This window comes from Chrysoperla carnea, chromosome 4 (genome assembly GCF_905475395.1).
Source record: "Chrysoperla carnea chromosome 4, inChrCarn1.1, whole genome shotgun sequence".
NCBI lineage: Eukaryota > Metazoa > Arthropoda > Insecta > Neuroptera > Chrysopidae > Chrysoperla > Chrysoperla carnea.
In genome coordinates, this window is record NC_058340.1 from 58,800,863 (window position 1) to 58,814,185 (window position 13,323).

The window sequence follows — 13,323 nt, forward strand, 5'->3', positions numbered from 1 at the left end:
TACTTAATCTCGAAAATTATGTTTAGCAAAATTAGTATTAAATTTTAAATAAATTGAAAAGGACAGAAGATACAGTAAAACAAAAATGGATTTGTTTTGCTTAATCGTAGAAACATTAAAATAACAAATTTAATAAAATGCATCTCTTTAAGATAACATATTCTCCAAATGCAACCTTTTCAATTATGTAATCTGTTATTCAAAAGGTGTTGAAATAATAATCACTATTGCAAATAACAAAAAAAGGAAAATAAATACCAACAACAATTTAAAATTTAGTTTTATCTCAGGTATATAAGTGCGAACACGGTACTTGGAAGGGATTAAAAGAAACGCATACAAACAGTTAGCAGGTTATGAATATTAAAACCTTCACACATGTAGAAAAAGTAGGTTTAGATCTAATCAGCTTTAATTTTAATGTGCCACATATGTTAGTTATCTTAGTTTTTTACACTCGAGTGGATTGAGACAAAATATCTTTGAAGGCGAGAAATTTTCCAATAGTTGAGATTGCAGACATTAGTGGCCGTCATAATTACATTTGATATAAATATTGCAGATTTGAATAGATAGAATTATGTTATTATTGAAAGGAAAATTGTGGTCCTAGCGCTAGGCTTCGAGACGTAATAAGAAAGAGTTTAAACAAACCTATTAAAGCCTTTATTTCATTTGATTCAGACAGTTTTTTTTCAAATTTCTAATCATGTTCAAATATTCAAAAACGAAAATCGATTCTATGTGAAATAAACTGAAGAAAATAAAATAAGACTTTTAAGAAGTTCTTTTAATTTTCTTGCGATTGCGCCTCCGACAACCAACGCTGTAACTATCATTTTGCTTTCAAGAATTAAATTTGACTCGATATCACAATTCTATGTTTATAAGTATCTTTTTGGCCGTATAGTAGCTGTTTAACCCAATCGAAAAAGTCATGAAAGATTGACTGAAAATAAATAATTTTAAATGAACAAATAAAAATAGAATGAAACTAATTGAAGCAAATAATATAAGGCCTATAAAAAGTTCTTAATATCGCCTTGCGATTACGCCTCCGACGACCAACGCTCTAACCATCATTTTCCTTGCAATACCATTTGCCTTGCATTTTACTTGTAACAAATGGCTTGAAGTTTCGGGTCAGTATCTCTAAGTCTATTTCTTAAATTTGTTAGCACCAACCGTGATCGGCTTACTTTAATCAAAGAAAAAAAAAACTTGTTTCTTAATTCTAAAAACATTTTTTTAAAGAGTTAATGAAAAAGAAAAACATTTGACGACAGTAACAACCAAACATGGAGCATTTGAAATTTTTTATTTTCTATTTGCTTATAGTAAGAATAATATAGTTGAATAAACGACCACCCAACATGTGTAATAATAACAACCAATTTGTGCCCACACATTCGTCAAAAAAAATAAAAATATTTAAAAGAAACCCAAAAAAAATTCATTTTGATGTGAAATACTCGTAAGATCCACACACTTCTGTGTGCAAGATTTGGGTTCAATGCATTCAACATTTGAATGTAGGTAGTCATTGATTTGGATTGGATAAAATACTTAAGTTATAAATATCTTGAAGTTTACCACTTATAAATACATAAAAAATCATTGGAGGAACTTCATTAAATTATATTTTGGAACTATGTTACCATTCTGATTTGTTTTCTGGATGGGAGGTAAAACCTAAAAAAGTGTAACAAAAAAAACAACTATATAATAATCGAAAAGAAACAATTGACTGAGTTAGTTGTTGAAATACCATGTATTGAGTACACTGTCACATTACACATATGTACATGTCACACATACATAAATATATTCCCATATAATACAAACTATACAATTTGCGCTCTCACGGGTAAACACTGATGAAAACGAAAAAAAATTTCAAACGATTCAGTTTGCCATGATTTGTGGGAATATGGAAAAATATTGTTTATAATTTGTCAATTTTTATTTTTTGTCAAAATTTTATTAAAAAATAAATTATTAAGTTAAGTAACCAGAAATTCTAGGTAATAGAGATAATTTACAAGGAGGGCTACAACTTAAACCAAAAAATGTAGGTTATGTATGCACATATTAGGTTGTTGACTAAATAAGAAGTATGTCGTTTTTAAACTAATAGTAGCTAGCTATAAAATAAATTCTTTAAAGAATAAAACAAGTATTTGTTTTCTAGAATTAGTAGCTTAAATTTTCAGAAAAATATCTTGCAAATAAAAAAATAATCTCTACATTAAAAATTTACGAATGTACGAAAGAAATATAGTTTCTACGGGTGTTCACGACACTTCTTGGTCTTTTTTTAGGTTAAATTAAGCATTTTTTCTCATCTTCCATGAAAAGGCGTTCAAAAAAATTAGGCAGGAAACTAAAATTTAGAGCTAATGTCAGCATGAAGATGCCCATTAAGACATAGACATTCTCTTCGTTGAACCAACTTCTGTCATATTTATTTTTTCAGTCTTTTAACAAATTGTTGGTTCGTAAGTTGTCTTCGTCTATCACAAAAAAACTACTTCTTGTTTATCGTGCGAAATTCAAGACCATAGTCAGTATATAGAGGTAGAAAATGTAAATACACATTCGATTTTAATTAAAAATACACGATTTTTATTCTAAATCTAAATTTTTTTTCAATAACGCTTTTTAAACGTACAACAATACAACCTCAAGGCTTAAATAAATATTAAATTTTGTTAAGACGCAGATTTCATTTTATAATTCAAGTGTGTTTAATTTTTTTCTCTTTAGTATATGCATAAAGATTTTGTTAAGATAAGAAAAATATATTTAAGAACGAAAATATTATGTTTAGAGAAAATAACTGTCAATATGAATTTGTGTGAAGTCAAAAGTGACCTGAAGACAAAAAATTATGTATAAATAATTAGTTTATTGCGTAAATATATTAATATGCGTATATCTTTATAAAGCCACCCACAATATTAGATATCAAAGAGGTTCCCGTTCTTGTTCTTGAAATAAACAAAATTGATCGGTTTAAAATCTGCATTTGATTATTTTCAACCGAATTTGAACAAAACAAACAAGAAAGTTTATTTTTACCTTCATTTTAAGAAGAAGAAAGTATTGTAATCGAGAAAAGCATCCTTAAATTGATTTTGGTCAATTTAAAACTTTCCGTAGCTATAAAAAGCACAGGTGTCGTGGGATGCCAAACAGGAGCTATGTTCCTCTCGTATCTTCAACCTAATATGTGCGTGGGCACATTAAATTTGGTTTGATCAGGATATTTATCATGACACAAGATAAAATTTCCCTATCATAATATCTTCTTCTGAGAAACACACAGTTTAAAATTACTTGGTAAATAAAATATGAGCAAAATGTATAAAAAAGTAAACACAGGAAATTATTTTAGCTAAAATTCATTCCAACAATTTTCCTCTAAGCAAAATATTTATAGATAGATATTTACTACAATATTTACACATATCTCGTTGAAAACCGATGATGATACATAGATTTGGTTTCTAAAAATATTGTTCCATAAAACCTGTCATCGGATTCCAAACTAGATACAAAAAATTGATAAAAAAATTCATTCACACGTTAATTTAACAAACGTTAAGAATTTGTTTTTCTAAGCTATTCAAGCCGCTCGCCCAGGATAAATGTGCAAGAAAGGATATTGTTCTTTTATGGTAACTTCGTTAATAATAATAATTTATGTTTCAATTTCATAATTAACAATAAATAAGGATAAAAATCTGAATAAATAAAAATAAATTTATAAATTATTTTCATATAAAAATAAAATAAAATACTAAGAAATGATATTTAAATAAACAAACAACAAAAAAACTTTTTAAATCACAACAAAAGAATAAAAAAATTAAATAAATAGTATTTTTTATTATTATTAAATTTACTTTATTCTTAACTAAATAATGATAATATTTTTTAGTAAGTGTTCTATTGGTTAAAATATGTCTCTCAAACAAAATAACCAAACCACAGAATAAGTAGAGAAATTAAGTTTACTTGTACACTGAAATTAACAAAAAATTAATCTGATCCAACTAGAAGATATCTCAGAAGAGATCCTGTTCACTCATATCATACTATTATTGCATTTTAATTCCCCCCTCACCACTTTTTTACCTGTAAAGTGGTAGGAGGAACGTGCACAATTGGAAAATTGTTTTTCAGAGTTATTTTTGTGATAAATATAGAAACCTAGAACTTCGATTGCTCTGAATTTTTGATAAAAGGCTTGATTTTTTTATATGAAGTTTACTAAGTTTAAATCAATTCTGAAAATTTAGAAGGGATGGGGTTGCCCGATTATTTCCATAAATAAGACTTCAAAAGTAGGTATATTTATTATTTGCTTATGGAAAAACAGTAGATGGATGATATGTTTTCATAGATTTCTCCAAAACTAGTCGGTAAAAATTAAAAAAAAAAACTTTTTGAATTAAAACCTTAATAAATTATTGAAACAAAAACCCGTTATGCCTTACTAATTAAGGATGTATCAGCAAATTAAAACAATAGTGGTAGTGAAAAATAGTGGGGACACAAATTAAAAACATTTTCAATTTTGATGGTGACTTATGTTAGAGCTTGATGGTATAAGACGAAAAGTAAGAGTAAAATTTTTCGATATCTGGAGTAATTTTCAAAATTACTCCAGATATTGCAGATATCGAAAAATTTTAAACTTATTGTTCGCCTATATTCATGAAGTTGATCATCATCAAAGTTGAAAATAAGGTACAAATAGTCCAATAGTTTCAACCACAAGTCTAAACTTACCTCGGCGCTCGCCCTAGCTACTTATCAATTAATAAAAGCAAATTAATACATTTTAACATAATATATCCAATAGATTCACTTTTGTTTGTCAAGAGTGTACCTATCTATATAGTAAAAATGTATTTAAAAAAAGTTTAATTTATTAGTCATTTTCATTGGTCTTCCTTCATGATATATTTATTATTATTAATATAATTGTTATAGATAAAATTAAATTCTTTTGTAACGACATATACTTACACGAAAATATCCAAAAATTCTCTTAAACAGTCAAGTGGTTTTATCTCCTTAAAAACCTGTTAGATGGTCATTATTATTATTACCATAACATACATTATTACTACAGTCATTTTGGATTTTCACATCTCAAAAACTGCAAACAAGTGGCAAACAAGCTCTAAAATAATAAAATATTACGAAAATTATCATGTTTATTTTTTCTTCAACTTTAAAAACATTGTTCATTATATGGACTTAAAGTTTAATGCGTTTTTAATAATATTTAACAGTACATATTTTATACCCAAATTTTTATAAATACTTCTGAGCGTGTAAAAGATTAATATTAGGATTCATTAAAATTTCATGAAAGTAAAAATTTTGTATTCGTTGTGTGCGTAGTCATGGTAGGGACAATAAAATCGATGCCAACGCTTCCAGTGAAAAATTTTGGCGATAAAGGAGGCTGTTATGACTTATTTGCAGTTCTTTACATGTTAATCTTATAGAAAATGTCAAATTAAAATTATAGAAAAACACTAATAAATTAAACTTAATGCATTAAAAATTGTTAAAATAAGAAATAAAATTGCACAAATATTATTTTTAAAATGTAAATTATCATAATTATTTATTTAAATTTGTGAGACAATAATATTTAATTTTCAATGTAAGTGATAAATGCAATCCGTACAATTATATATGCATCCATACAATTCTATAATTAAAGTAGTGTATCGTTACCATGGAAACGCCTCCTTTAAAACTCACACACGGTGCGAATATCAAGATATCAGAAGAAAAATATATTCCAAAGTAAGCTTTGATTTTCATCAATTTTATTGATATTTTGTATTTAACCAATCAAAAAATAACTTCAACAAAAGTTGCAGAGTTTGATGGGAGACATTATGTTCTGACATCTTTGGGTTTTTTTTAATAGCCAATTTAGATCCTAAGCGGTAAGATAACACTTTAAACTAGAAAATTGATCCTCATAAAAAAACTAACAATTTTTTTTCAAAACATTTTTCAAAAAAACGTTAACTTTCGGAAATGCGACTTAAAAATATGTCATTATGGCATTTAATTCAAAGGAAATATGCTTAAAGTTTGTCAATAATTGTAGGTCAAAGTTATGAACACAGGCCAATGTGCTCCAATTACCCTTGACAACTTTTGGCTAAAGCATTTTTCCGTAATTACCGTGTTTTCTTTCGATTAAATGCAAAATTCACATATTTTTTCGTCGCATTTCCTCGGAAAGCTAACGTTTTTCGAAAAAATGATTTAAACAGAAATTGTTAGTTTTTTTTATGAGAATCTTGTCTCTACATAAATTTTACTCATTGCTTGTGAAAAAAATTTGGTAGAAGATTTTTCGTAAAAATTTTTACACTTTAATTTTTTTAATTCGATTTAATTTTTTAATTTTTTCGGGGCAGGATAGGTCCTTCAGACTACATTGTAGGTTACAGCTTTTTTTTTTTTTTTTGAATTTTACATCAGCAAACAATATGAATGTTCACAACTTTTAGCTTGTAAGTCTTTTTAGGAGTTTTGAAATAAGGTATTTAAAATCACTGCAGTATATCGGTAAGAAGGGTACAAGAGTCATCTCGTCACAAAATATTCACTCACTCAAAAAGAATATCGTTGGATGTGTGACGAATCACAATTTAATATTTTTTTGAATAAATTATTTATTCATCTTTGGTTGTTGGAACATTTAACGTTAAGTATGTTTTGTTTAAAAGTAATCAGGGTGAAGTTTTTTTTTTTTATTTTATTAAATATCAACAAAGATCTCATACACCTTTTTTTTCTTATAATAGGATCGTTGAGGTCATTCACATTCATTTATTTATTATTATCTATTTAAAAATTTGTTTGGGACATTAAGGAATCAAAGGGTTTTATTATAAATATGTTAATTTTATCTCATTTCAAGAGTATAATACTTAGTTTAAGTTAATACAAAGTTGTGGGAAATGATTAGTCACGCAGGTACTATAAAAAAGAACGAGAGATGTCGTGGGACACCCCGTAGGAAATATATTCCTTTCGTATCTTGTTACATTATAAATTTAGCGCTTACTTTTTTTATTTACAATATATTTTTCTAAAAATTTAAGGTATTAATTTTAGAAGCCAATACTTGTTTAATTCTTTAAAGAATTTAATTTTATAGCTACTAGTTTTTACAACATGAAATAATTGTAGTCTAAAAAAGACATACTTCTAATTTAGTAGTCAACCCAATATGTGTGCACATTACGTTTGGTTTTATCAGGATATTTATTATGATTTACTGTAAATTATCTATGTTTTCTTTAACAAATGATAACTTTCACAACTCATTTTTTTAAGTGATAAAACATAAAATTTTGTAGTAAAAATTGAAAGTAATAAAAAATATTTTTGCATTTTCTCAAAATTCATGGTAGTCTGGATCGATTGAAACGATCGTTTTAGTTTCCTAGGTAACCTAGATGTTCTGTTTTCTTTTTTTTTTACTCAACTTCAAAAAATATTGTGACTAAGTCCCGTTAATAACTAAAGTGTTAAGAAGGATTTTTTTTGGAAGCTCCTTTCCCAGAATTGTAAAATTAAATATGAAAAGTTCTCTAATTATAAGTTTGTGTATTAACAATTAATTTTTTGTGCATTTATGGCTAACTAATACATAAATCATAATTCACAAAAATGAATTGTTCAGAAGATACTGCTATAGTTTCTGCTATGAATATTATACTAATTTATTTATTTACTTATTAATTTTTTTAAATCCTAGTTGTTCTGTTTTTATACAATCGAATTTCATTATTTAGGTTAAGTATTTTATTTAACTTGATTTAATATTATTTCATATATTTTTATCTAAATTATTATTAATAAAATGTCATATTTATAAGAAATATTTCGATAAGTTGATAATTTTAATTTTTTTTTTTTAAATTATCCAAGTAATTTTTTTTCTTTTGAAATATAATAGGCCAGCTGTAATGATTCATTGATAAATACTAATCCTGTATTTTTTTTTAGATTAGTAAATCATAGGTTTTAAATTATTTTCAAATTTTTACATGCAAGCAATATTAAGAAAAAAAGTACTGCTATTATTTATGCAATTAACCTTTACTTAAAACGCATATACAGAGTGGTCGTGGCTCGATGGACATAGCAAAAAAAGCGACTTCTTGGGAAAATTTTAAGTTGAAAGTGGTTGATATACTTTTGCTCAAAAACTATTTGTTAAGAAGATGCGGGCACTATTAACTTTAACCAATAAAGTTAAGAAAAGGAAATAGAAAAAGAAACTCGATGTGCCCTAGAATTCCTAATTATTATCATTTGCGCTGCGTTAGGCAAGTGATCAATGAGTTAGGTAGTAGGTACTATATATCAGGCATGGGCGAACGTGGCTTAGAGATGGCCCTCAGACTTCTGTATCTAAAATACGAGTAAGACAGTGACAAACTAACCAGTAACAACCAGAAATAAGAGTGAGACAGAGAGACAACATTTCTTTCTCTACCTATCTCATTACTATTAGAGAAACTGCGATAGGTAGAAGAGTCGTATACCCGTCTCGCTTCCTCCTCTATGAGCAATGCCGACTTGGATAAAGGAACATACAATAAAGTTTATGGCACACAATAAAGTTATAACAATGGTGACTTTGACTTAAAATAACTACTCGCCCATGCCTGCTATATATGATTATAAATAGTATTTAACAGTATTAGGGTTCTATTAGATTCCTAAAATTTCAATTTCCTAGAAATTGGATATATTTACGACCTAAAAATACATTTCAAACATTATAGGAAAATTTCACTGTGTAATAATATTAATATGTTATGATTTGGAAAAAATTAACTGGAAACTTATAAAAAAAATCACCTGTATAAAAGTGCTGTTATGCAAACAAATTTAAAAGTAAATTTAAATAACAAAGATTTTTGATAAATAATTATGAAATAAGAGTTTATATTCAATGTAAACATATACATAACATAAATCTGACCATGCTATGTATGCTTGCTTATCGGAAAAATTAACTACACAACACTGGCTATGAAATATTGATATTATAACAATAGGCACGTAGTACCTACATTATGTTTTATTAAAAACATTTTTAATTTGTATAAATAAAACTTATTTCTTTTTCTTCCATTATTCAAAAATTGCTCCAAGTCAATTTTGTATTCAAATCCAGTTTGATGAATTTTCAAGACATTCTTGAAAGCGCTGAAAATATATGGAGAATTCATCAAGGTCGCTATAGCCTTCACAAAATCGATTGAAAGACCGAGAAGTGTCATAAGACAACCGGTTATGTTCTTTCTGCTTTAATCCGAGCGTCAAAACACAAAATCACGCCTAATTGAGATCATTATTAACATTTCAAGATAAAAACTAAAAAAACAAAGTGTTGGTCGGGCAATTTTCTTGAGGAAAATAGTTTCAATAATACAAAAAATGAATTGAATGAAATATTTTTCTTCTGCTTTACTCGGAATAACAATTCGAAAGAATCAGTTATTTAGCTATTTAGCCTGTCTTCTCCAAATATCTCTGCAAAGTAGTTACTATTTCATATTTAACGAGATATATCACTTTCTTTTATGAGTCGAAAGGCAAATCAAATTAAAGACGATCGTCTCGACCGGTTTCTTGTTAATTGCGAGAACGATGTGGAAAAATGGGGTAGTAACAATCATTACACCACCAAAAATGCTACAGTAATAAACTTCTAGCTTGGTTTATTGGCCACATGAGCTCGGTTACACATTTATAGAACTGCGACATGGTAATTCCGAATTTCGGTTCCAGTTATTTACACAAATAAAAAACTTCCTTGGAAGACTTCCAAATTTATAATGGTGAAGACCATCTCAAAGAAAATAGAAATATTTACCATTATCAAAGTTGTAGAAAATATGTTTCACTTTTATTTATCGATTAATGCAATACTGTACTGAAGTGCAGTGACGTGACCTCTGATTAATAGTAATTAAACTGTTTTTTTCTAAATTTTTCATGATTTTTTACAATTATAATATTTTATTTAGAACGGTAAAAAAAATCAATATCAAGGTAATCCGTTAATTCTTGGGTAACTGATAAAAACTAACAATAAAAAAATTTATAATAGACCACCAATGGACAAATAAACAAAAAATATTTAATTTTTTTTACACTTTCTATTAAAATCGAATAAAAAATGTTTTTTCTTTCTTAAATTTTAATATTCAAATACTTCTAAATATCTAATTAAAATCAAATAAAAAGTATACTAATTGTTTAATTAAGAAACAAATAACTATATTTACTTAAGTATAAGTATAGTAACTTACATTTTAACACATTTCAATAGTTTTTTTAAAGTAATTATATACCCATAGGTATTATAAAAATATGCTCATATGATTTCGGTACAAAGAAAGCATTTACCTACAGTAAAACCTCTAAACTAGTGAGTACTCAAAACAAATGGAATAGCCGACTTGAATCCGAAACAACACTTTTTTTACTTCTTTTATATTCTTTATACGGCTGGCATTTTTATTTGAAAAATTTTAGTTTTAAACTTAAAAGAAGGATTCAAGTTCTCATATTTTTAATTAGTTAGATTTCTTAAGGCATGGATAGAAAAACCCTTTTTATTGTTATGCCTGTTGTGTTACTGGCAGGTCACTTTGAAATTCGCTGTAAGTAATGTGTTGACATAAAAATTCGATGCATAAATTTATTTGAATTTTGTAAAAAAAGAATTTTTTATTCTTTCACGTTTTTTGATTTTTTTGTTGCCTACGGATAAAGGAATTCATTGACAAAACAATAAGTTCATACGCTGAAAGAATTTTTAAAAACTAACTTATATCAAACCCTGGACACTCAGGTACTGTTAAAAATTAGCTTTTCGTAATTTACCCATCAATATTCTGAGAGTCCTTGTTATATGCTGGATGTAGGTATTTGAGATATCCTTACAGAACGATGACTTATCATTTACCAATTGAATATTGGCTACATGCACTCAAGAAGTTCTACTGTATTAATGATATTAAGATAATAAAAATAATAACATATACTTGGCTTCCACACACATAAAAAAAAACTTGAAGCAATTACATAAATATTTCTGTTTTTAAAAGACGACATATTTTTATCTCATAATATTGGAAAACAAAAAATGAATGCTAGTTAAAAACATTTATAAATTCCACTTTAATTAAAAATCCATTACGATGTTTAAAAAAATCATTTTAAATATTGGTACAAAATTGTTTATTTATTTACATTTCAGCATACTTTATGATAAATATTATTAAGGCCAGTTATACAATACAGTCCATTATTGGTATTTTAAACTTAAATATATATCCGTTAATAATAATATAAAATTATATTCACAGAATCGCTTGAGTTTATGCATAAATAAGTTCAGGAGCACGTAAAAACTAGCATTAATTATACGTAATTATCACTCTTAATTTGTTTCTAATTCTTCTTTTGTCATTTTTAACATAAAGTAGGTGGGATCGATGAACATTTGAAGAAATTTTTCCAAAATTCCATCATCAGTAAAAAAGCAATAGCTCCATTTTCTTCGACAGTTCGCTAATAACACAATATATTGACATAGAAAGGAATAAAAATATGGTAGAAGCATTGTAAAATCAAGTACTATTCTTTCAAATACGTGATTACGTTTTTTGATCTTAAATCAAAAATTTTTTACTATACCGCCTTTTTAAACCAAACCAAAAAATATATAATACAAATTTAAATAAAAAATAAGTTTATATTTAGGTTTAAAATATCTTGTGTTTAAAATACACTTAAAAATAGAAAATAATTGAATAATTTAAATTGTTATATAATATTAAAAGTTAAAAAGCGTGAGGTGCTCGATGTATCTTAGAGTAGATCAGAGTGTATAAAAAGTACAATTAAAATACTTGATGATTTAAAACCAACTCTTTTTTAAGTGTGTTATAAAAACGTGATATATTAAAAAAAAGATATTTTTTATTTATATTTATTTTTAGTAAGGTATTATTTGAATTTTAAATCGACGGTAATATTGATTATTTTGATAAAATCAAATTTTAGGTTTATTACATTTAAATCGACGTTGATGTTTTTTGGTCACATTAAAAATATGTTAAATTCGGTCGTAAAAATACAAAAAAAAAAAGTACTTAGAATTTAAATTTCCTAAATATAATTTAAATTATTCTCTTTTATCAAACATTTTACCTAATATACTTCTTCTCGGAGTCTATACCTATTATGTAGTTAATGACAGTTCAATAAGAACAAGAAATTAAATATAAAAAATAATCAGACGGTAAGTAACAAATCTTTATATTTTAAAAGAGCTGGTTTTTAAAACATGTTTTTAAAAAACCATTATCAGTTGTTTTTTTGTTTATTTATTTTTTTTATAAAATATATTCAAAAAATTTAAATAAATTAATATCTGAAAAATTTAGTTTAAATATTATTAATTACTTTTTGCTCATAAATTCAAGGTAATAACAAATATTTGAAAACAAAAAAAAATTTTTTTAGTTATTCATTTTCATACAAAAAATATTTTTTCTATGCACAAAGACTGGATTGCTAAAATTTATTGAAAGCTATGAATAAGAAATGCCTACATCACATTTAGAAATTTTTTACACTCAATTTACCCGAAAGAATTCGCTTCGTGCAAGGCTTTTGTCTCAGGGTGTTACCATATTACCCACTACTTTATTAATATTGTATTTTAATAAAATTGACATCTAAACAATCAAAAATCAGCCATATTTTAAATAAAACGCAAGATTTTTCGCAAATTTTATAAGATAACAGCAGCGGTCGATTTAACTGTACCTTCCACCTACTATTTCATCGAATCCCTGCATAAAGTAAACTATTTAACACAGAATTATAATGTTCTTGCAGAAACCTTTCATAGACTCGTAAGACGATTTTTGGTAGGGTAAAATCCTATGGATTCGCGTCAGCAATGCAATATGTCATCATTATCATATCATCACATCAACATGCTTTTGCTAGGTATATCTATAGCTATATTCATAATGTTTCAACAGAGGTACAGTGGCTTAGTGACCGAGCAATGAACTCCGACACCGCAGGGCCGATTCTGGCTCAAAAATTTACTTTTTTTTTTTCATTAATCTACCTTGGTACAAAAATAAAAATTTAATTGGTCTCACACGTCATACAATACTAAATAATGTTTATAATTTTAATCAAACTAAGGTAAATAATTTTAATACA